At 52.9% G+C, this 21,586-nt stretch overlaps 1 protein-coding gene across 2 annotated transcripts in view; it reads left to right on the plus strand.

Annotated features, from left to right (window-relative positions):
• The first annotated feature begins 1,513 nt into the window (after positions 1 to 1,513).
• Positions 1,514 to 21,586, plus strand: part of LOC147097844 (vinexin-like) — a 30,676-nt gene continuing 10,603 nt past the window's right edge. The window contains exons 1-2 of one of the 2 annotated variants that reach the window (XM_085970874.1): positions 1,514 to 1,857; positions 8,096 to 8,115. The gene's annotated coding sequence lies outside the window, so the exon portion shown is untranslated. The remainder of the gene's footprint in view (positions 1,858 to 8,095; positions 8,116 to 21,586) is intronic. The other variant, XM_085970873.1, reaches the window with a different exon arrangement.

The raw sequence follows: 21,586 nt of genomic DNA on the forward strand, positions 1-21,586 counted from the left end.
CTGAGCCCCGGGGAGTGGGACTGAGCCCCGGGGAGTGGGACTGAGGGGAGTGGGACTGAGCCCCGGGGAGCGGGACTGAGCCCCGGGGAGTGGGACTGAGGGGAGTGGGACTGAGCCCCGGGGAGCGGGACTGAGCCCCGGGGAGCGGGACTGAGGGGAGTGGGACTGAGCCCCGGGGAGCGGGACTGAGGGGAGTGGGACTGAGCCCCGGGGAGCGGGACTGAGCGCCGGGGAGTGGGATTGAGGGGAGTGGGACTGAGCCCCAGGGAGCGGGACTGAGCCCCAGGGAGTGGGACTGAGGGGAGTGGGACTGAGCCCCGGGGAGTGGGACTGAGGGGAGTGGGACTGAGGGGAGTGGGACTGAGGGGAGTGGGACTGAGCCCCGGGGAGTGGGACTGAGCCCCGGGGAGCGGGACTGAGCCCCGGGGAGCGGGACTGAGCCTCGGGGAGTGGGACTGAGGGGAGTGGGACTGAGCCCCGGGGAGTGGGACTGAGCCCCGGGGAGCGGGACTGAGCCTCGGGGAGTGGGACTGAGCCCCGGGGAGCGGGACTGAGCCTCGGGGAGTGGGACTGAGGGGAGTGGGACTGAGCCCCGGGGAGCGGGACTGAGCCTCGGGGAGCGGGACTGAGCCCCGGGGAGCGGGACTGAGCCTCGGGGAGCGGGACTGAGCCCCGGTGAGCGGGTCTGAGCCCCGGGGAGTGGGACTGAGGGGAGTGGGACTGAGCCCCGGGGAGCGGGACTGAGCCTCGGGGAGTGGGACTGAGCCCCGGGGAGTGGGACTGAGGGGAGTGGGACTGAGCCCCGGGGAGCAGGACTGAGCCCCGGGGAGCGGGACTGAGCCCCGGGGAGTGGGACTGAGGGGAGTGGGACTGAGCCCCGGGGAGTGGGACTGAGCCCCGGGGAGCGGGACTGAGCCCCGGGGAGCGGGACTGAGGGGAGTGGGACTGAGGGAGTGGGACTGAGGGGAGTGGGACTGAGCCCCGGGGAGTGGGACTGAGCCCCGGGGAGCAGGACTGAGCCCCGGGGAGTGGGACTGAGGGGAGTGGGACTGAGGGGAGCGGGACTGAGCCCCGGGGAGCGGGACTGAGCATCGGGGAGCGGGTCTGAGCCCCGGGGAGCGGGTCTGAGCCCCGGGGAGCGGGTCTGAGCCCCGGGGAGCGGGACTGAGCCCCGGGGAGTGGGACTGAGGGGAGTGGGACTGAGCCCCGGGGAGCGGGACTGAGCTCCGGGGAGTGGGTCTGAGCCCCGGGGAGTGGGACTGAGCCCCGGGGAGCCAGGGTCAGTCCTGTGTGTGGAGTTAGTCAATTGCAGGTGGAGAGGTGGGTGCGGCTAAGCATTTGGATTCCAGCCTTTCTCCGCCCCTCCCTGGGCTAGCTCAGGGGATTCGCTGTCCCAGGGAGCTGATGCCCTCCTTGGTGGAATAGCCTCACTGATGTTGACTACGGGGGCTCCCGCAGAAAATGCACACCTGAGATAAGGTAGAACAGGGCTGTCTGAATCCTAACCTTGGCGAGGGTCAGTGCCTCCAGCAGCGTGTAGAGGAACAGCCCCTGTCAGCAGGACCCCAAGAGGCACGGAGTGAGTTAATGTCCAGATCATTGCCCTGAGCTCGGGCCAGTATGCAAATAACTCTCCGAGCCTCTGTGTCTGCTCCAGCTCATTGCTGAGGGTGGGAAGTGTTTTACACACTCACTCACGCACTCGCAAACACTCTCACTGACCTTCGCGAGTGACAGGAAGTAGCTCCAGTCAAAACCTGAACTTCAGAAGAGGACTTTAGCCCTTGCCCAGAGTAGGACACTGACACAGGCACTGACTGCAGAGCACAACCTCTCTGAGGCACAGCCAGCGCAACCGTAAGTCCATTTTTAAACTGAATTCATGGCTCAAAGGAAATGTCTTTCTAGTTTCCACTGCTGGTTTGGGACGGAATGTGTTTGGCAGGAGCTGGCTCTGTGCTGCTTCCAGTGAGTCAACCGTGTCTGATCAGACATCAAGCTGCACTGTGGCTGTGTGACAGTGTGTGTGTGTGTCAGTGTCAGAGTGTGTGTCTGTGTGTCAGTGTCAGTGTGTGTCAGTGTCTGTGTGTGTCAGTGTCAGTGTGTGTCAGTGTCTGTGTGTGTCAGTGTCTGTGTGTCAGTGTCAGTGTGTGACAGTGTCAGTGTCTGTGTGTGTCAGTGTCAGTGTGTGACAGTGTGTGTCAGTGTCAGTGTGTGTCTGTATGTGTCAGTGTCAGTGTGTGTCTGTGTGTGTGTGTCAGTGTCAGTGTGTGTCAGTATGTGTCAGTGTCAGTGTGTGTCAGTGTGTGACAGTGTGTCAGTGTCAGTGTGTGTCAGTGTGTGTCAGTGTGTCAGTGTCAGTGTGTGTGTCAGTGTGTGTCAGTGTCAGTGTGTCAGTGTCAGTGTGTGTGTCAGTGTCAGTGTGTGTCAGTATGTGTCAGTGTCAGTGTGTGTCAGTGTCAGTGTGTCAGTGTCAGTGTGTGTGTCAGTGTGTGTCAGTATGTGTCAGTGTCTGTGTGTGTCAGTGTCAGTGTGTGTGTCTGTCAGTGTCACAGTGTCAGTGTGTGTGTCTGTGTGTGCATATGTCTCAGTCTGTGGGTACAGGTGTGTGTAAGTATGTGAATATCTCAACCTGTGTGTGTTCATGAGTCTGTGTGCACCAACGTTCCCTCTTTTTTTTGCATACCTGCGCGGCCCATTCACAGTTTTACGCCTGCGTGAAACTTTCAATTCTTGCACAGCAAGATCCCACCAACAGCAATGTCAGAATGACCAGATAATCTGCTTTAGTGATGTTGGTTGAAGGATAAACATTAGCCAGGACACCGGGGAGAACTCTCCTGCTCTTCTTCCAATAGTGGCCGTGGAATCTTTTACGTCCACCTGAGAGAGCAGACGGGGCCTCGGTTTAACGTCTCATCCGAAAGACGGCACCTCCGACAGTGCAGCGCTCCCTCAGTACTGCCCCTCCGACAGTACAGTGCTCCCTCAGTACTGCCCTTCCGGCAGTGCCGCGCTCCCTCAGTACTGCCCCTCCGACAGTGCAGCACTCCCTCAGTACTGCCCCTCCGACAGTGCAGCGCTCCCTCAGTACTGCCCCTCCGACAGTGCCGCGCTCCCTCAGTACTGCCCCTCCGCCAGTGCAGCACTCCCTCAGTACTGCCCCTCCGACAGTGCAGCGCCCCCTCAGTACTGCCCCTCCGACAGTGCCGCGCTCCCTCAGTACTGCCCCTCCGACAGTGCAGTGCTCCCTCAGTATTGTCCCTCCGACAGTGCGGCGCTCCCTCAATACTGCCCCTCCGACAGTGCAGCGCCCCCTCAGTACTGCCCCTCCGACAGTGTGGGGCTCCCTCAGTACTGCCCCTCCGACAGTACAGCGCTCCCTTAGTACTGTCCCTCCGACAGTGCGGGGCTCCCTCAGTACTGCCCCTCCGACGGTGTGGCGCTCCCTCAGTACTGCCCCTCCGACAGTGCGGGGCTCCCTCAGTACTGCCCCTCCGACAGTACAGCGCTCCCTCAGTACTGCCCCTCCAACAGTGCGGGGCTCCCTCAGTACTGCCCTTCCGACGGTGTGGCGCTCCCTCAGTACTGCCCCTCCGACAGTGCGGGGCTCCCTCAGTACTGCCCCTCCGACAGTGCAGCACTCCCTCAGTACTGCCCCTCCGACAGTGCAGCGCTCCCTCAGTACTGCCCCTCCGACAGTGCCGCGCTCCCTCAGTACTGCCCCTCCGCCAGTGCAGCACTCCCTCAGTACTGCCCCTCCGACAGTGCAGCGCCCCCTCAGTACTGCCCCTCCGACAGTGCCGCGCTCCCTCAGTACTGCCCCTCCGACAGTGCAGTGCTCCCTCAGTATTGTCCCTCCGACAGTGCGGCGCTCCCTCAATACTGCCCCTCCGACAGTGCAGCGCTCCCTCAGTACTGCCCCTCCGACAGTGTGGGGCTCCCTCAGTACTGCCCCTCCGACAGTACAGCGCTCCCTTAGTACTGTCCCTCCGACAGTGCGGGGCTCCCTCAGTACTGCCCCTCCGACGGTGTGGCGCTCCCTCAGTACTGCCCCTCCGACAGTGCGGGGCTCCCTCAGTACTGCCCCTCTGACAGTACAGCGCTCCCTCAGTACTGCCCCTCCGACAGTGCGGGGCTCCCTCAGTACTGCCCCTCCGACGGTGTGGCGCTCCCTCAGTACTGCCCCTCCGACAGTGCGGGGCTCCCTCAGTACTGCCCCTCCGACAGTGTGGCGCTCCCTCAGTACTGCCCCTCCGACAGTGCAGCGCTCCCTCAGTACTGCCCCTCCGACAGTGCAGCACTCCCTCAGTACTGCCCCTCCGACAGTGCAGCGCTCCCTCAGTACTGCCCCTCCGACAGTGCCGCGCTCCCTCAGTACTGCCCCTCCGCCAGTGCAGCACTCCCTCAGTACTGCCCCTCCGACAGTGCAGCGCCCCCTCAGTACTGCCCCTCCGACAGTGCCGCGCTCCCTCAGTACTGCCCCTCCGACAGTGCAGTGCTCCCTCAGTATTGTCCCTCCGACAGTGCGGCGCTCCCTCAATACTGCCCCTCCGACAGTGCAGCGCTCCCTCAGTACTGCCCCTCCGACAGTGTGGGGCTCCCTCAGTACTGCCCCTCCGACAGTACAGCGCTCCCTTAGTACTGTCCCTCCGACAGTGCGGGGCTCCCTCAGTACTGCCCCTCCGACGGTGTGGCGCTCCCTCAGTACTGCCCCTCCGACAGTGCGGGGCTCCCTCAGTACTGCCCCTCTGACAGTACAGCGCTCCCTCAGTACTGCCCCTCCGACAGTGCGGGGCTCCCTCAGTACTGCCCCTCCGACGGTGTGGCGCTCCCTCAGTACTGCCCCTCCGACAGTGCGGGGCTCCCTCAGTACTGCCCCTCCGACAGTACAGCGCTCCCTCAGTACTGCCCCTCCGACAGTGCGGGGCTCCCTCAGTACTGCCCCTCCGACAGTACAGCGCTCCCTCAGTGCTACCCCTCCGACAGTGTGGCACTCCCTCAGTACTGCATACTGCACTGGGAGTGTCAGCCAGAATTTTGTGCTCGAGTCTCTGAAGTGGGACTTGAACCCATGACTTCCTGACTCAAAGGTGCGAGTGCTGCCCACTGAGCCACGACGCACCCCGGATACAGCGCTGGTCGAAACAGGAGAGAGAACCACCAACTGCTTCGTTTAGCCCATTCCTTAAAAGGATTTTCTTGCCGCCGACCACGGGGCTCCATCAGGTTCTCACCAATCTCTCGCTCAGACGACCATTCCACAGGCACTCCTTGACCGACCGATATTCAATCTTGGGGGGAGGCACCAGAGCAGAGCTCAACCTCGTCCTCACCCGGTGTGATCAGGAGCAGGAAAACCAAGTTCATCTCTCTGCCCCACCCCCCCCACCCCACCCCGCCCAAACCCCTCCCCCCCACCACTCCCCCACTCCCTGCCCCCTCCCCCTCCCTGCCCCGCCCAAACCCCTCCCCTCTCCACTCCCACCCACCCCTCCCCCACCCTGCCCCGCCCAAATCCCTCTCCGCCCCGCCCGCCCCACTAGCCGCCCACCCACTCACACCTCTCCCCGCCCCCCCTCAACCCCCTCCCCGCCCCACTCGCCGCCCACCAACTCACACCTCACCCCGCCCCCTCCTCCACCCCCTCCCCGCCCCACTCCCCCCACCCTCCCCCCAGCCCCCTTCCTCCGTACTGCCATCCCGTCGCCCTGCCTGCTTTCAGATTCACTCGGGGCAGTGAGGGCTGTGTAAATATTAAGCCGAGTGATCTTTCTTTAAGGAGCCTCTCGCCAGCAGCTCACGTGACACCCAAACAATAAACCCAATTAAACAGCCACCAACTTTTCATGAATTACATTCCTGCCCTTTGCCCAATTCCCCCTCCGCACCCCCCCCCCACCCCCTTACTCGCTGCCAATGATGCTGCCAGGGACTTAGGGGTCAACTGCAGGAGGACCTGCCTCATTCCCAGTCCCACTCCCGGCCCCGATCCCTACTTCAATTGGGGTGACGTTTCACTCTGTGAAGCTTAGCTGGAGTTGGTGCCAGGAACATCACAGAAGGCTGCACAGGAACCGACAGAGTGAGTCACCGATCCCACAGGCTACATCAGCACAGCATTGAGTGGACAAACAGCCCAGTGAACCAGCTGCCTCGCCTTTAACCCTTCAACAACAGGAGTACAGAGAGAGAGAGAGAATCCGGGAGTGAGTTACAGGCTGGAATCCAATCCAGGGGTTCGGGGGTTTCATATATAGAGTAACAGATCCTCAGAGTGAGTTACAGGCTGGAATCTAATCGAGGGGTTCAGGGGGTTTATACATAAAATAACAGATACCTGGGAGTGAGTTACAGGCTGGAATCTAATCGAGAGATTTGCCGTTAACTGGGTAAGAGTGTGGTGATAAGTTAATTGGTTAATTAGTTACCTAGTTTGCGAGCCGTGATGTTGTTGTTCTGGCTTGTTTAACCGTGTCCCAATAACCAGACCCGAGTTAATAATCAAATTGGTGCTTGTGCTGGGAATTGATCAGAGTGCAGCAGGTCAACCAGGTGTGGCATCACACTCGCGGGTTTCTGGGCTGCAGACAGTCCACAGCTATTTCACTATATCAGGCATCATGACCAAGACCAATCCAATCCTCACTCCAACATCGTGGGGTCATAGTCCCACTCCAGAGATTCAAGCCCATAATCATTGCAGTACTGAGGGAGAGCTGCACTGTCGGAGGGGCAGTACTGAGGGAGCGCTGCACTGTAAGAGGGGCAGTACTGAGGGAGCGCTGCACTGTCGGAGGGGCAGTACTGAGGGAGCGCTGCACTGTAAGAGGGGCAGTACTGAGGGAGCGCTGCACTGTCAGAGGGGCAGTACTGAGAGAGTGCTGCACTGTCGGAGAGGCAGTACTGAGGGAACACTGCACTGTCGGAGAGGCAGTACTGAGGGAACGCTGCACCGTCGGAGAGGCAGTACTGAGGGAGCGCTGCACTGACGGAGGGGCAGTACTGAGGGAGTGCTGCACCGTCGGAGAGGCAGTACTGAGGGAACACTGCACTGTCGGAGAGGCAGTACTGAGGGAACGCTGCACCGTCGGAGAGGCAGTACTGAGGGAGCGCTGCACTGACGGAGGGGCAGTACTGAGGGAGTGCCGCACTGTCGGAGGAGCAGTACTGAGGGAGTGCCGCACTGTCGGAGGGGCAGTACTGAGGGAGTGCTGCACTGTCGGAGGGGCAGTACTGAGGGACACTGCACTGTCGGAGGAGCAGTACTGAGGGAGCGCCACACTGTCGGAGGGGCAGTACTGAGGGAGTGCTGCACTGTCGGAGGGGCAGTACTGAGGGAGTGCTGCACTGTCGGAGAGGCAGTACTGAGGGAGTGCTGCACTGTCGGAGGGGCAGTACTGAGGGAGTGCCACACTGTCGGAGGGGCACTACTGAGGGAGTGCTGCACTGTCGGAGGGGCAGTACTGAGGGAGTGCCGCACTGTTGGAGGAGCAGTACTGAGGGAGCGCTGCACTGTCGGAGGGGCAGTACTGAGGGAGTGCCGCACTGTCGGAGGGGCAGTACTGAGGGAGTGCTGCACTGTCGGAGGGGCAGTACTGAGGGAGTGCCGCACTGTTGGAGGAGCAGTACTGAGGGAGCGCTGCACTGTCGGAGGGGCAGTACTGAGGGAGTGCCGCACTGTCGGAGGGGCAATATCGAGGGAGCGCTGCACTGTCGGAGGGGCAGTACTGAGGGAGTGCCACACTGTCGGAGGGGCACTACTGAGGGAGTGCCGCACTGTCGGAGGTGCCGTCCTTTGGATTAGACGTTAAACCGAGGTCCCGTCTGCTTTCCTGGGTGGATGTAAAAGGTTCCATGACCACTATTTGCAAGAAGAGCAGGGGAGTTCTCCCTGGTGTCCTGGGGCCAATATTTATCCCTCAACCAACATCAATAAAACAGATTATCTGGTCAGTTATCACATTGCTGTTTGTGGGAGCTTGCTGTGCGCAAATTGGCTGCTGCGTTTCCTACATTATAACAGTGACCACACTTCCAAAAGTACTTCATTGGTTATAAAGCACTTTCTTTCTTTCTTCCCTTCCGCCCACAGCCTATCTGGAGCGGGACTGGGTACGTAGTGTAACTCAGTCATGCATCGACCCTCCCCCTCCCTCCTCAGGCGTCCCAGAACCCATCTCCAAGATAGAAAAGCCCATAGCAACAAGCGAGTGAGCGGTTTGGCTCGATGCTGTGGAAAACAATGAGTAATATTGGCATTTTGGAAAGTTGCTCACAATCGCCGGATCCCAGCAGTGGCAGCTCGAGGGAACGAGTGAGGTTCAGAGACAGAGGCCAGAGCAGCCCAACAACATGATGGACAGAGTGAAGCATTCACCGACTGCACGAGGACACCCCTGTAATATACAGGATAACCCTGTAATATACAGTATTAACCCTGTAATATACAGGATAACCCCTGTAATATACAGGACACCCCTGTAATATACAGGATAACCCCTGTAATATATAGGATAACCCTGTAAAATACAGGATAACCCCTGTAATATACAGGATAACCCTGTAATATACAGGATAACCCTGTAATATACAGTATTAACCCTGTAATATACAGTATTAACCCTGTAATATACAGGATAACCCTGTAATATACAGGATAACCCTGTAATATACAGTATTAACCCTGTAATATACAGTATTAACCCTGTAATATACAGGATAACCCTGTAATATACAGGATAACCCTGTAATATACAGGACACCCCTGTAATATACAGGATAACCCCTGTAATATACAGGATAACCCTGTAATATACAGTATTAACCCTGTAATATACAGGATTACCCTGTAATATACAGGATAACCCTGTCATATACAGTATTAACCCTGTAATATACAGGATAACCCTGTAATATACAGTATTAACCCTGTAATATACAGGATAACCCTGTAATATACAGGATAACCCCTGTAATATACAGGATAACCCCTGTAATATACAGGATAACCCTGTAATATACAGTATTAACTCTGTAATATACAGGATAACCCTGTAATATACAGTATCAACCCTGTAATATACAGGATAACCCTGTAATATACAGGATAACCGTGTAATATACAGGATAACCCCTGTAATATACAGGATAACCCTGTAATATACAGTATTAACCCTGTAATATACAGGGTAACCCCTGTAATATACAGGACACCCCTGTAATATACAGGATAACCCCTGTAATATACAGGATAACCCTGTAATATACAGGATAACCCTGTAATATACAGGATAACCCCTGTAATATACAGGACACCCCTGTAATATACAGGATAACCCCTGTAATATACAGGATAACCCTGTAATATACAGGATAACCCTGTAATATACAGTATTAACCCTGTAATATACAGTATTAACCCTGTAATATACAGGATAACCCTGTAATATACAGGATAACCCTATAATATACAGGATAACCCTGTAATATACAGTATTAACCCTGTAATATACAGTATTAACCCTGTAATATACAGGATAACCCCTGTAATATACAGTATTAACCCTGTAATATACAGGATAACCCTGTAATATACAGGACACCCCTGTAATATACAGGATAACCCCTGTAATATACAGGATAACCCTGTAATATACAGTATTAACCCTGTAATATACAGGATTACCCTGTAATATACAGGATAACCCTGTAATATACAGTATTAACCCTGTAATATACAGGATAACCCTGTAATATACAGTATTAACCCTGTAATATACAGGATAACCCTGTAATATACAGGATAACCCCTGTAATATACAGGATAACCCCTGTAATATACAGGATAACCCTGTAATATACAGTATTAACCCTGTAATATACAGGATAACCCTGTAATATACAGTATCAACCCTGTAATATACAGGATAACCCTGTAATATACAGGATAACCGTGTAATATACAGGATAACTCCTGTAATATACAGGATAACCCTGTAATATACAGGATAACCCCTGTAATATACAGGATAACCCTGTAATATACAGTATCAACCCTGTAATATACAGGATAACCCTGTAATATACAGGATAACCCTGTAATATACAGGATAACCCCTGTAATATACAGGATAACCCCTGTAATATACAGGATAACCCTGTAATATACAGGATAACCCTGTAATATACAGGATAACCCCTGTAATATACAGGATAACCCTGTAATATACAGTATCAACCCTGTAATATACAGGATAACCCCTGTAATATACAGGATAACCCCTGTAATATACAGTATCAACCCTGTAATATGCAGGATAACCCCTGTTAAATACAGTATCAACCCTGTAATATACAGGATAACCCTAACCCCTGTAATATACAGGATAACCCTGTAATACACAGGATAACCCCTGTAATATACAGTATTAACCCTGTAATATACAGTATCAACCCCGTAATATACAGTATTAACCCTGTAATATACAGGATAACCCCTGTAATATACAGTATTAACCCTGTAATATACAGTATCAACCCTGTAATATGCAGGATAACCCCTGTAATATAAAGTATTAACCCTGTAATATACAGTATTAACCCAGTAATATAAAGTATTAACTCTAAAATATACAGTATTAACCCTGTAATATACAGTATTAACCCTGTAATATACAGTATTAACCCTGTAATATACAGTATTCTGTAATATACAGGATAACCCTGTAATATAAAGTATTAACCCTGTAATATAAAGTATTAACTCTAATATACAGTATTAACCCTGTAATATAAAGTATTAACCCTGTAATATAAAGTCAACAATCCTGTAATATGAATATCCCTGTAATGCACTATTAACCCTGCAATAGTCATTAACCCTGAACGACCCTAGAATGGACAGGGCTTAATATAATGTTGACTGGTTAATCCAATGATCTGTCACTAAGTTCACCCCTTCATGGTAATTCCCTTCTCCTGGCCAGCGGACAGTCTAATCTTTCTGTGCTGGTCTCAGAAGGGGCCGGGAGCTGATGTAGGCCAACGAGCACAGAGAACGGGACTTGATGCGAGTTAGGACCCGGGCAGCGAAGGGTGATGTGTTTCAGTTTCGGATGGTCGTGGAGGCAGATAGTGTGGATATATCACGGAGTCTGGGAGTGGACAGGGGGCTTGCAGTTCTTGGTGCTATGTTAGAGCCTTGTGCACACGTTGCGGTTGGAGGTGGTGTGCGAGGTGGCTCCTGCTAATTGAACTTTGCTCCTTTGGGCCAATTCCAGGGAACAATGACGGGGCCTTTTTTAAGACTGAGTTGATTTGCCGTGTTTTTGCCGATAGCTCGGGCTGTGTAATTATGGCTCAGTTTTAACACAGCTCAGCTTTTCATTTATCATCTGAAGCACTTTATTCTCATTTGCTGCGGAGAACGATTTCTACCTTTTCAATAAATTCTCGTTGCAAAGAAATTCGAAAGAGTTTAATGATTAAATTCAATCCGTTACGTAATTCATTACTGAGGTCAGTCAGTAATTATTATGTTCAATCCGTCACTAACTCAATAATTACATTGAGTCAGTAATTTAATTATAAAACCCTTTCAGTGGAGTGAAGTAAAAATAACCTCTCAGCCCTGAATTATCCAACCCTCTTAATCACCACACATCACCTCCTCTGCTCTTAATGTCTACGTCAGTTCCTGCTCAATGGTCAGTCCATTAATTAAATCCACCACAGGACTGGCGTATTTTGAAATGATTGCAATCTGTGAAGATCATGTGTCCCGTGCCCTTTCTAGAGCAGTGTTGGTGGAAGAGCTCAAAAAATGCAGAGCCCGCAGCTTAATTTAGTAATAGAAATAAATTCAGGGAGTTGCACACACCCATACATTGATATCGGTTAATTGTGGGATTTATATTCTGTTCACTAAACTGTTAGAAGAACTGGATGATGGGATGGGCAACGTTAGTGATTTTTTCTAATGGTTAGAATTATTGGCTGTCCTTTCCAGGAGGGTCTGGAAGCGAAGGCCGAGACTGCCTCCATTGGGAGCTCCCTGTCCTGTGCCAGCGCACCCAGCGCAGAGAGACTCTCTCTGGGGAGGTCAGTGTGGGAGACCCTGATTAAACGGGGTGTAGCTATGAAACCTGTCTGAGTGTGAGCCGTACGCCAGTAGAACGCCTCCCTGCAGCATCCGTGCTCCGTCCCTCTGTGGCTGCCTCGGTTTCAGAGCAGGGCCTGAAGTAACATTCTCAGAATTGTACCAGGAGTGGTTAAACTGACTGAGTGAGGAGAAGGCTATCCAGTGCCTGCACCCGCTCCCAGAGTACCCGGGCTTATGTGGGATCTACAATACGTCCGCTCACAGTTAGGAAGATACATTTCACACTGGCAGCTCTTCTGGTGGGCAGCCTGAGGTTAGCGTCAAGTGGTGGAGAACCGGTGGAACAAACCAGCCATGAGGGTCACGCTGGTCCACTTCAGGGGGAAATTAAGAGTCAACCATGCTGGTGTGGGACTGGAGTCACGTGTAGGCCCAGACTGGGTAAGGACGGCAGCTTCCCTTCCCTAAAGGAAATTAGTGAACCCGTTGGGTTTTTACGACAATCCGATAGTTTCATGATCACTAGTCCCGGTCTCTGGATCACTAGTCCCGGTCTCTGGATCACTAGTCCCAGTCTCTGGATCACAAGTCCCAGTCTCTGGATCATTAGTCCCAGTCTCTGGATCACTAGTCCCGGTCTCTGGATCACTAGTCCCAGTCTCTGGATTACTAGTCCCAGTCTCTGGATCACTAGTCCCAGTCTCTGGATCATTAGTCCCAGTCTCTGGATCACTAGACCCAGTCTCTGGATTACTAGTCCCAGTCTCTGGATCACTAGTCCCAGTCTCTGGATCATTAGTCCCAGTCTCTGGATCACTCGTCCCAGTCTCTGGATCACTAGTCCCAGTCTCTGGATCACTAGTCCCAGTCTCTGGATCACTAGTCCCAGTCTCTGGATCACTAGTCCCGGTCTCTGGATCACTAGTCCCAGTCTCTGGATCACTAGTCCTGGTCTCTGGATCATTAGTCCCAGTCTCTGGATCAGTAGACCCAGTCTCTGGATCACTAGTCCCAGTCTCTGGATCACTAGTTCCGGTCTCTGGATCACTAGTCCCAGTCTCTGGATCACTAGTCCCGGTCTCTGGATCATTAGTCCCGGTCTCTGGATCACTAGACCCAGTCTCTGGATCATTAGTCCCGGCCTCTGGATCACTAGTCCCAGTCTCTGGATCACTAGTCCCCATCTCTGAATCACTAGTCCCAGTCTCTGGATCACTAGTCCCGGTCTCTGGATCACTAGTCCCGGTCTCTGGATCACTAGTCCCGGTCTCTGGATCACTAGACCCAGTCTCTGGATCACTAGTCCCTGTCTCTGGATCACTAGTCCCAGTCTCTGGATCACTAGTCCCAGTCTCTGGATCACTAGTCCCAGTCTCTGGATCACCAGTCCCGGTCTCTGGATCACTAGTCCCAGTCTCTGGATCACTGGTCCCGGTCTCTGGATCATTAGTCCCGGTCTCTGGATCACTAGTCCCGGTCTCTGGATCATTAGTCCCGGTCTCTGGATCACTAGACCCAGTCTCTGGATCACTAGTCCAAGTCTCTGGATCACTAGTCTCAGTCTCTGGATCACCAGTCCCAGCCTCTGGATCACTAGTCCCGGTCTCTGGATCACTAGTCCCGGTCTCTGGATCACTAGTCCCAGTCTCTGGATCACTAGTCCCAGTCTCTGGATCACTAGTCCCCGTCTCTGGATCACTAGTCCCGGCTTCTGGATCACTAGTCCCAGCCTCTGGATCACTAGTCCCAGTCCCTGGATCACTAGTCCCGGTCTCTGGATCGCTAGTCCCAGTCTCTGGATCACTGGTCCCAGTCTCTGGATCACTAGTCCCGGTCTCTGGATCACTAGTCCCAGTCTCTGGATCACTAGTCCCAGTCTCTGGATCACTAGACCCAGTCTCTGAATCACTAGTCCCGGTCTCTGAATCACTAGTCCCGGTCTCTGGATCACTAGTCCCAGTCTCTGGATCACCAGTCCCAGTCTCTGGATCACTAGTCCCGGTCTCTGGATCACTAGTCCCGGTCTCTGGATCACGAGACCCAGTCTCTGGATCACTAGTCCCGGTCTCTGGATCACTATTCCCAGTCTCTGGATCACTAGTCCCGGTCTCTGGATCACTAGTCCCGGCCTCTGGATCACTAGTCCCGGCCTCTGGATCACTAGTCCTGGTCTCTGGATCACTAGTCCCGGTCCCTGGATCACTAGTCCCGGTCTCTGGATCACTAGTCCCGGTCTCTGGATCACTAGTCCCGGTCTCTGGATCACTAGTCCTGGTCTCTGGATCACTAGTCCCGGTCTCTGGATCACTAGTCCCGGTCTCTGGATCACTAGTCCCAGTCTCTGGATCACTAGTCCCGGTCTCTGGATCATTAGTCCCGGCCTCTGGATCACTAGACCCAGTCTCTGGATCACTAGTCCCAGTCTCTGGATCACTAGTCTCAGTCTCTGGATCACCAGTCCCAGTCTCTGGATCACTAGTCCCCATCTCTGAATCACTCCTCCCAGTCTCTGGATCACTAGTCCCGGTCTCTGGATCACTAGTCCCAGTCTCTGGATCACTAGTCCCAGTCTCTGGATCACTAGTCCCGGTCTCTGGATCACTAGTCCCGGTCTCTGGATCACTAGTCCCGGTCTCTGGATCACTAGTCCCAGTCTCTGGATCACTAGTCCCAGTCCCTGGATCACTAGTCCCAGTCTCTGGATCACTAGTCCCGGTCTCTGGATCACTAGTCCCAGTCTCTGGATCACTAGTCCCAGTCTCTGGATCACTAGTCCCAGTCTCTGGATCACTAGTCCCAGTCTCTGGATCACTAGTCCCGATCTCTGGATCACTAGTCCCAGTCTCTGGATCACTAGTCCCGGTCTCTGGATCATTAGTCCCAGTCTCTGGATCACTAGACCCAGTCTCTGGATCACTAGTCCCAGTCTCTGGATCACTAGTCTCAGTCTCTGGATCACCAGTCCCAGTCTCTGGATCACTAGTCCCGGTCTCTGGATCATTAGTCCCGGTCTCTGGATCACTAGACCCAGTCTCTGGATCACTAGTCCCAGTATCTGGATCACCAGTCCCGGTCTCTGGATCACTAGTCCCAGTCTCTGGATCACTAGTCCCGGTCTCTGGATCATTAGTCCCGGTCTCTGGATCACTAGTCCCGGTCTCTGGATCATTAGTCCCGGTCTCTGGATCACTAGACCCAGTCTCTAGATCACTAGTCCCAGTCTCTGGATCACTAGTCTCAGTCTCTGGATCACCAGTCCCAGTCTCTGGATCACTAGTCCTGGTCTCTGGATCACTAGTCCCGGTCTCTGGATCACCAGTCCCAGTCTCTGGATCACTAGTTCCAATCTCTGGATCACTAGTCCCCGTCTCTGGATCACTAGTCCCGGTCTCTGGATCACTAGTCCCAGCCTCTGGATCACTAGTCCCAGCCTCTGGATCACTAGTCCCGGTCTCTGGAACGCTAGTCCCAGTCTCTGGATCGCTAGTCCCAGTCTCTGGATCACTAGTCCCGGTCTCTGGATCACTAGTCCCAGTCTCTGGATCACTAGACCCAGTCTCTGGATCACTAGACCCAGTCTCTGAATCACTAGTCCCGGTCTCTGGATCACTAGTCCTGGTCTCTGGATCACTAGTCCCAGTCTCTGGATCACTAGTCCCGGTCTCTGGATCACTAGTCCCAGCCTCTGGATCACTAGTCCGGTCTCTGGATCACTAGTCCTGGTCTCTGGATCACTAGTCCCGGTCTCTGGATCACTAGTCCCGGTCTCTGGATCACTAGACCCAGTCTCTGGATCACTAGTCCTGGTCTCTGGATCACTATTCCCAGTCTCTGGATCACTAGTCCCGGTCTCTGGATCACTAGTCCCAGTCTCTGGATCACTACTCCCAGTCTCTGGATCACTAGTCCCGGTCTCTGGATCACTAGTCCCAGTCTCTGGATCACTTGTCCCAGTCTCTGGATCACTAGTCCCGGTCTCTGGATCACTAGTCCCAGTCTCTGGATCACTAGTCCCGGTCTCTGGATCACTGGTCCCAGTCTCTGGATCACTAGTCCCGGTCTCTGGATCACTAGTCCCAGTCTCTGGATCACTAGTCCCGGTCTCTGGATCACTAGTCCCAGTCTCTGGATCACTAGTCCCGGTCTCTGGATCACTAGTCCCAGTCTCTGGATCACTAGTCCCGGTCTCTGGATCACTAGTCCCGGTCTCTGGATCACTCGTCCTGGTCTCTGGATCACTAGTCCCGGTCTCTGGATCACTAGTCCCGGTCTCTGGATCACTAGTCCCAGTCTCTGGATCACTAGTCCCGGTCTCTGGATCACTAGTCCCGGTCTCTGGATCACTAGTCCCGGTCTCTGGATCACTAGTCCCGGTCTCATAGAGTCATAGAGTCATAGAGTTTTACAGCACAGAAAGAGGCCCTTCGGCCCATCGTGTCTGCGCCGCCCATCCATCCCTGTCCAGTCTAATCCCATTTTCCAGCATTTGGTCCATAGCCTTGTATGCAATGGCATTTCAAGTGCTCATCCAAATGCTTCTTAAATGTTGTGAGGGTTCCTGCCTCTACCACCCTTTCAGGCATTGAGTTCCACATTCCAACCACCCTCCTCAAATCCCCTCTAAATCTCCTGCCCCTTACCCTGAATCTATGCCCCCTTGTTATTGACCCCCCTACTAAGGGGAAAAGTTCCTCTTTATCTACCCTATCTATGCCCCTCATCATTTTGTACACCTCAATCAGGTCCCCCCTCAGCCTTCTTTGCTCCAAGGAAAACAACCCCAGCCTGTCCAGCCTCTCTTCATAGCTGAGGCACTCCATCCCAGGTAACATCCTGGTGAATCTTCTCTGCACCCTCTCCAAAGCAATCACATCCTTCCTATAGTGAGGCGACCAGAACTGCACACAGTACTCCAGCTGTGGCCTCACCAGCGTTTTGTACAGCTCCATCATAACCTCCCTGCTCTTATATTCTATGCCTCGGCTAATGAAGGCAAGTATCCCATATGCCTTTTTAACCACCTTATCTACCTGTTCCGCTGCCTTCAGGGATCTATGTACATGTACACCAAGGTCCCTCTGACCCTCTGTACTTCCTAGGGTCCTACCACTCATTGTGTATTCCCTTGCCTTATTTGTCCGTCCAAAATGCATCACCTCGCACTTTTCAGGGTTAAATTCCATTTGCCACTTTTCCGCCCATCTGACCAACCCGTTTATATCGTCCTGTAGCCTGAGGCTTTCCTCCTCACAATTTACCACCCCACCAATTTTCGTGTCATCTGCGAACTTACTGATCATACCTTTTACATTCTCATCCAAATCATTTATGTAGATCACAAACAACAAGGGACCCAGCACCGATCCCTGAGGTACCCCACTGGACACAGGCTTCCAGTCACAAAAGCAACCTTCGACCATCACCCTCTGCCTCCTGCCACTCAGCCAGTTTAGGATCCAACACGCCAAGGCACCCTGGATCCCATGGGCTCTTACCTTCTTGACCAGTCTCCTATGCGGGACTTTGTCAAAAGCTTTACTGAAGTCCATGTAAACCACATCCACAGCATTTCCCTCATCCACCCCCCTAGCCACCCCCTCAAAAAATTCAATCAGATTTGTCAGACATGATTTACCCTTGACAAAGCCATGCTGACTATCCCCGATTAATCCTTGCCTCTCCAAGTGGAGACTAATTTTGTCCCTCAGAATCTTTTCCAATAATTTCCCTACCACAGATGTTAGGCTCACTGGCCTGTAATTCCCTGGTTTATCCCTGCTACCCTTCTTGAATAATGGTACTACGTTAGCTGTTCTCCAGTCCTCTGGTACATCCCCTGTGGCCAGAGAGGTTCTGAAAATTTGTGTCAGAGCCCCTGCAATGTCCTCCTTTGCCTCCCACAGCAGCCTGGGATACATCTCGTCCGGGCCTGGGGATTTATCCACTTTTTGGCCTGCTAAAACCGCTAGCACCTCCTCCCTCTCGATGCTACTATGTTCAAGTATGTCACAGTCCCCTTGCCCGATTTCTATGTCTGCATCGTCTTTCTCCATAGTGAACACAGATGCAAAAAATTCATTTAAAACCCCGCCTACATCATCTGGCTCTACACACAGATTGCCACTTTGGTCCCTAATGGGCCCTACCCTTTCCCTGGTTATCCTCTTGCCCTTAATATACTTATAAAACATCTTAGGATTTTCCTTTATTTTGCTCGCCAGTGTTATTTCATGGCCCCTCCTCGCCCTCCTAATTTCTTTTTTAAGTATGCCCCTGCACTTTTTATACTCCTCTAGGGCTTCTTCCGTCTTTAGTCTTTTGTAACTGCCAAAAGCCCCCCTTTTATTTCTAATGCATTTTTGTATATCCCTTGTCATCCAAGGTTCCCTTTGCTTGTTGGTCCCACCCTTGACCTTTACAGGAACATGTTGGCGTTGTACTCTCTCTATTTCCCTTCTGAAAGTCTCCCACTGTTTTGATGTGGATTTTCCTAGAAGTAGCTGCTGCCAGTCCACTTTGGCCAGATCCTGCCTTATCATATTAAAATCGGCCTTCCCCCAATTTAGAACCCTTATTTCCGGGCCGTCTTTGTCTTTTTCCATGACCACCTTAAATCTCACCGAATTATGGTCACTGTCGCCAAAATGCTCTCCTACTGACACTTCCACCACTTGCCCGGCTACATTCCCCAGAATTAGGTCCAGTACCGCCCCCTCTCTTGTAGGACTTTCTACATGTTGGCTCAAAAAGCTCTCCTGGATGCACTTTAAGAATTCTGCACCCTCTAAGCCTTTCACACTCTGACTATCCCAATTTATATTGGGGAAGTTGAAATCCCCCACTATTATTACCCTATTATTTTCGCACTTTTCTGAGATTTGCCTACATATCTGTTCCTCTATCTCCCCCTGACTGTTTGGGGGCCTATAGTACACCCCCAGCAAAGTGCTTGCCCCCTTTTTGTTTTTAAGTTCTACCCATATGGCCTCATTAGAGGAACCCGCCAATACATCATCCCTCCTTACAGCAGTAATTGACTCCTTAATTAATATTGCAACACCCCCTCCCCTTTTACACCCCCCTCTGTCTCTCCTGAAGATTCTATACCCCGGAATATTGAGCTGCCAGTCCTGACCCTCCCTCAACCATGTCTCCGTGATAGCAACAATATCGTACTCCCATGTGTTCAACAACAACTTCAGTTCATCCACCTTATTTGCAAGACTCCTTGCATTAAAATAAATGCCTTCCAGCCCTGCCATATTCTCTTTTGCCTTCACATATTTGCTCTGCCTTCCCAGCTGACTTGTTTTTCCCTCTGTATTTGGCTGTAAATCACCCCCTACTATAGCTCCACTCTGTACCCCATCCCCCTGCCAAGTTAGTTTAAACCCCCCCCCAGCAGTGCTAGCAAACCTCCCCGCAAGGATATTGGTTCCCCTCTGGTTCAGGTGTAAACCGTCCGACTTGTACAAGTCCCACCTTTCCCAGAAGCAGACCCAGTGATCCAGGAAACTAAAGCCCTCCCCCCTGCACCATCCCTTTAGCCACGCATTCATCTGTTCTATCTTCCTATTCCTATACTCACTAGCACGTGGCACTGGGAGTAATCCAGAGATTACAACCCTTGAGGTCCTGCTCTTTAATCCTTCACCTAGCTCCCTAAATTCTTGCTGCAGGACCTCATCCCTCTTTTTACCTATGTCGTTGGTACCAATGTGGACCACGACCACTGGCTGTTCACCCTCCCCCTCCAGAATGCCCTGCAGCCGCTCAGTGACATCCTTGACCCTGGCACCAGGGAGGCAACAAACCATCCTGGATTCACGTCTACGGCCACAGAAACGCCTGTCTGTTCCCCTTACTATAGAATCCCCTACCACTATTGCTCTCCCACTCTTTTTCCCCCCTTCCTGGGCAGCAGGAGCACCCCCAGTGCCAGGAAGTTGGCTGCTGCTGCCTTCCCCTGGTGAGTCATCCCCCTCAACAGTATCCAACTTGGTATACTTGTTTGAAAGGGGGATGTCCGCAGGGGTTCCCGGCACTACCTGCTTGCCTTTGTTGCTCCACCTGATGGTCACCCCTGTGCTGCCCTACCCTGAGGCGTGAACAACTCGCTAAACGTGCTATCCACGAGCCTCTCAGCATCGCGCATGCTCCAAAATTCATCCACCCGCAGCTCGAGCGCCGCAATGCGGTCTACAAGTAGCTGCAGCTGGATGCATTTCCCGCACACATGGTCGTCAGGGACACTGGCAGCATCCCTGACTTCCCACATGGAGCAAGAGGAGCAGAACACGGGTCTGAACTCTCCTGCCATGACTTACTCCTTTAATTAATTTAAAAATTTATTCAATACCCCAGTTACAGGTATACTCTAGGGCGCTTCATTTACCAACTATCCCCACTACACCACAGAAATTTACACCACAGAATTCAAGCTTGTATTGAAAAAAGAGAAATACTCACCAACCAATCACCTACCTGCTCCCTGGTGACGTCACACACTGATTACTTTTTACCTCTCTCCCCGCTGCTGAGTTGGTCGGGCCTCGCTGGTGCCTCCGGTTTTTATACCGGGCTCCTCACCACGCTGCTCCCTGCTCCGAGTGCTCTGGCCTCGCTGGTGCCTCCGGTTTTTATACCGGGCTCCTCACCACGCACGGTCTCTGGATCACTAGTCCCAGTCTCTGGATCACTAGTCCCGGTCTCTGGATCATTAGTCCCGGTCTCTGGATCACTAGTCCCGGTCTCTGGATCATTAGTCCCGGTCTCTGGATCACTAGTCCCGGTCTCTGGATCATTAGTCCCGGTCTCTGGATCACGAGACGCAGTCTCTGGATCACTAGTCCCAGTCTCTGGATCACTAGTCTCAGTCTCTGGATCACCAGTCCCAGTCTCTGGATCACTAGTCCCGGTCTCTGGATCACTAGTCCCGGTCTCTGGATCACTAGTCCCAGTCTCTGGATCACTAGTCCCAGTCTCTGGATCACTAGTCCCAGTCTCTGGATCACCAGTCCCGGTCTCTGGATCACTAGTCCCGGTCTCTGGATCACTAGACCCAGTCTCTGGATCACTAGTCCCGGTCTCTGGATCACTATTCCCAGTCTCTGGATCACTAGTCCCGGTCTCTGGATCACTAGTCCCAGTCTCTGGATCACTACTCCCAGTCTCTGGATCACTAGTCCCGGTCTCTGGATCACTAGTCCCAGTCTCTGGATCACTAGTCCCAGTCTCTGGATCACTAGTCCCAGTCTCTGGATCACTAGTCCCGGTCTCTGGATCACTATTCCCAGTCTCTGGATCACTAGTCCCGGTCTCTGGATCACTAGTCCCGGTCTCTGGATCACTAGTCCCGGTCTCTGGATCACTAGTCCCGGTCTCTGGATCACTAGTCCCAGTCTCTGGATCACTAGTCCCGGTCTCTCGATCACTAGTCCCGGTCTCTGGATCACTAGTCCCAGCCTCTGGATATCTAGTCCC

This window comes from Somniosus microcephalus, chromosome 30 (assembly GCF_052327205.1).
Source record: "Somniosus microcephalus isolate GS21.2 chromosome 30, FLI_Smic_1.0, whole genome shotgun sequence".
Taxonomy (NCBI): Eukaryota; Metazoa; Chordata; class Chondrichthyes; order Squaliformes; family Somniosidae; genus Somniosus; species Somniosus microcephalus.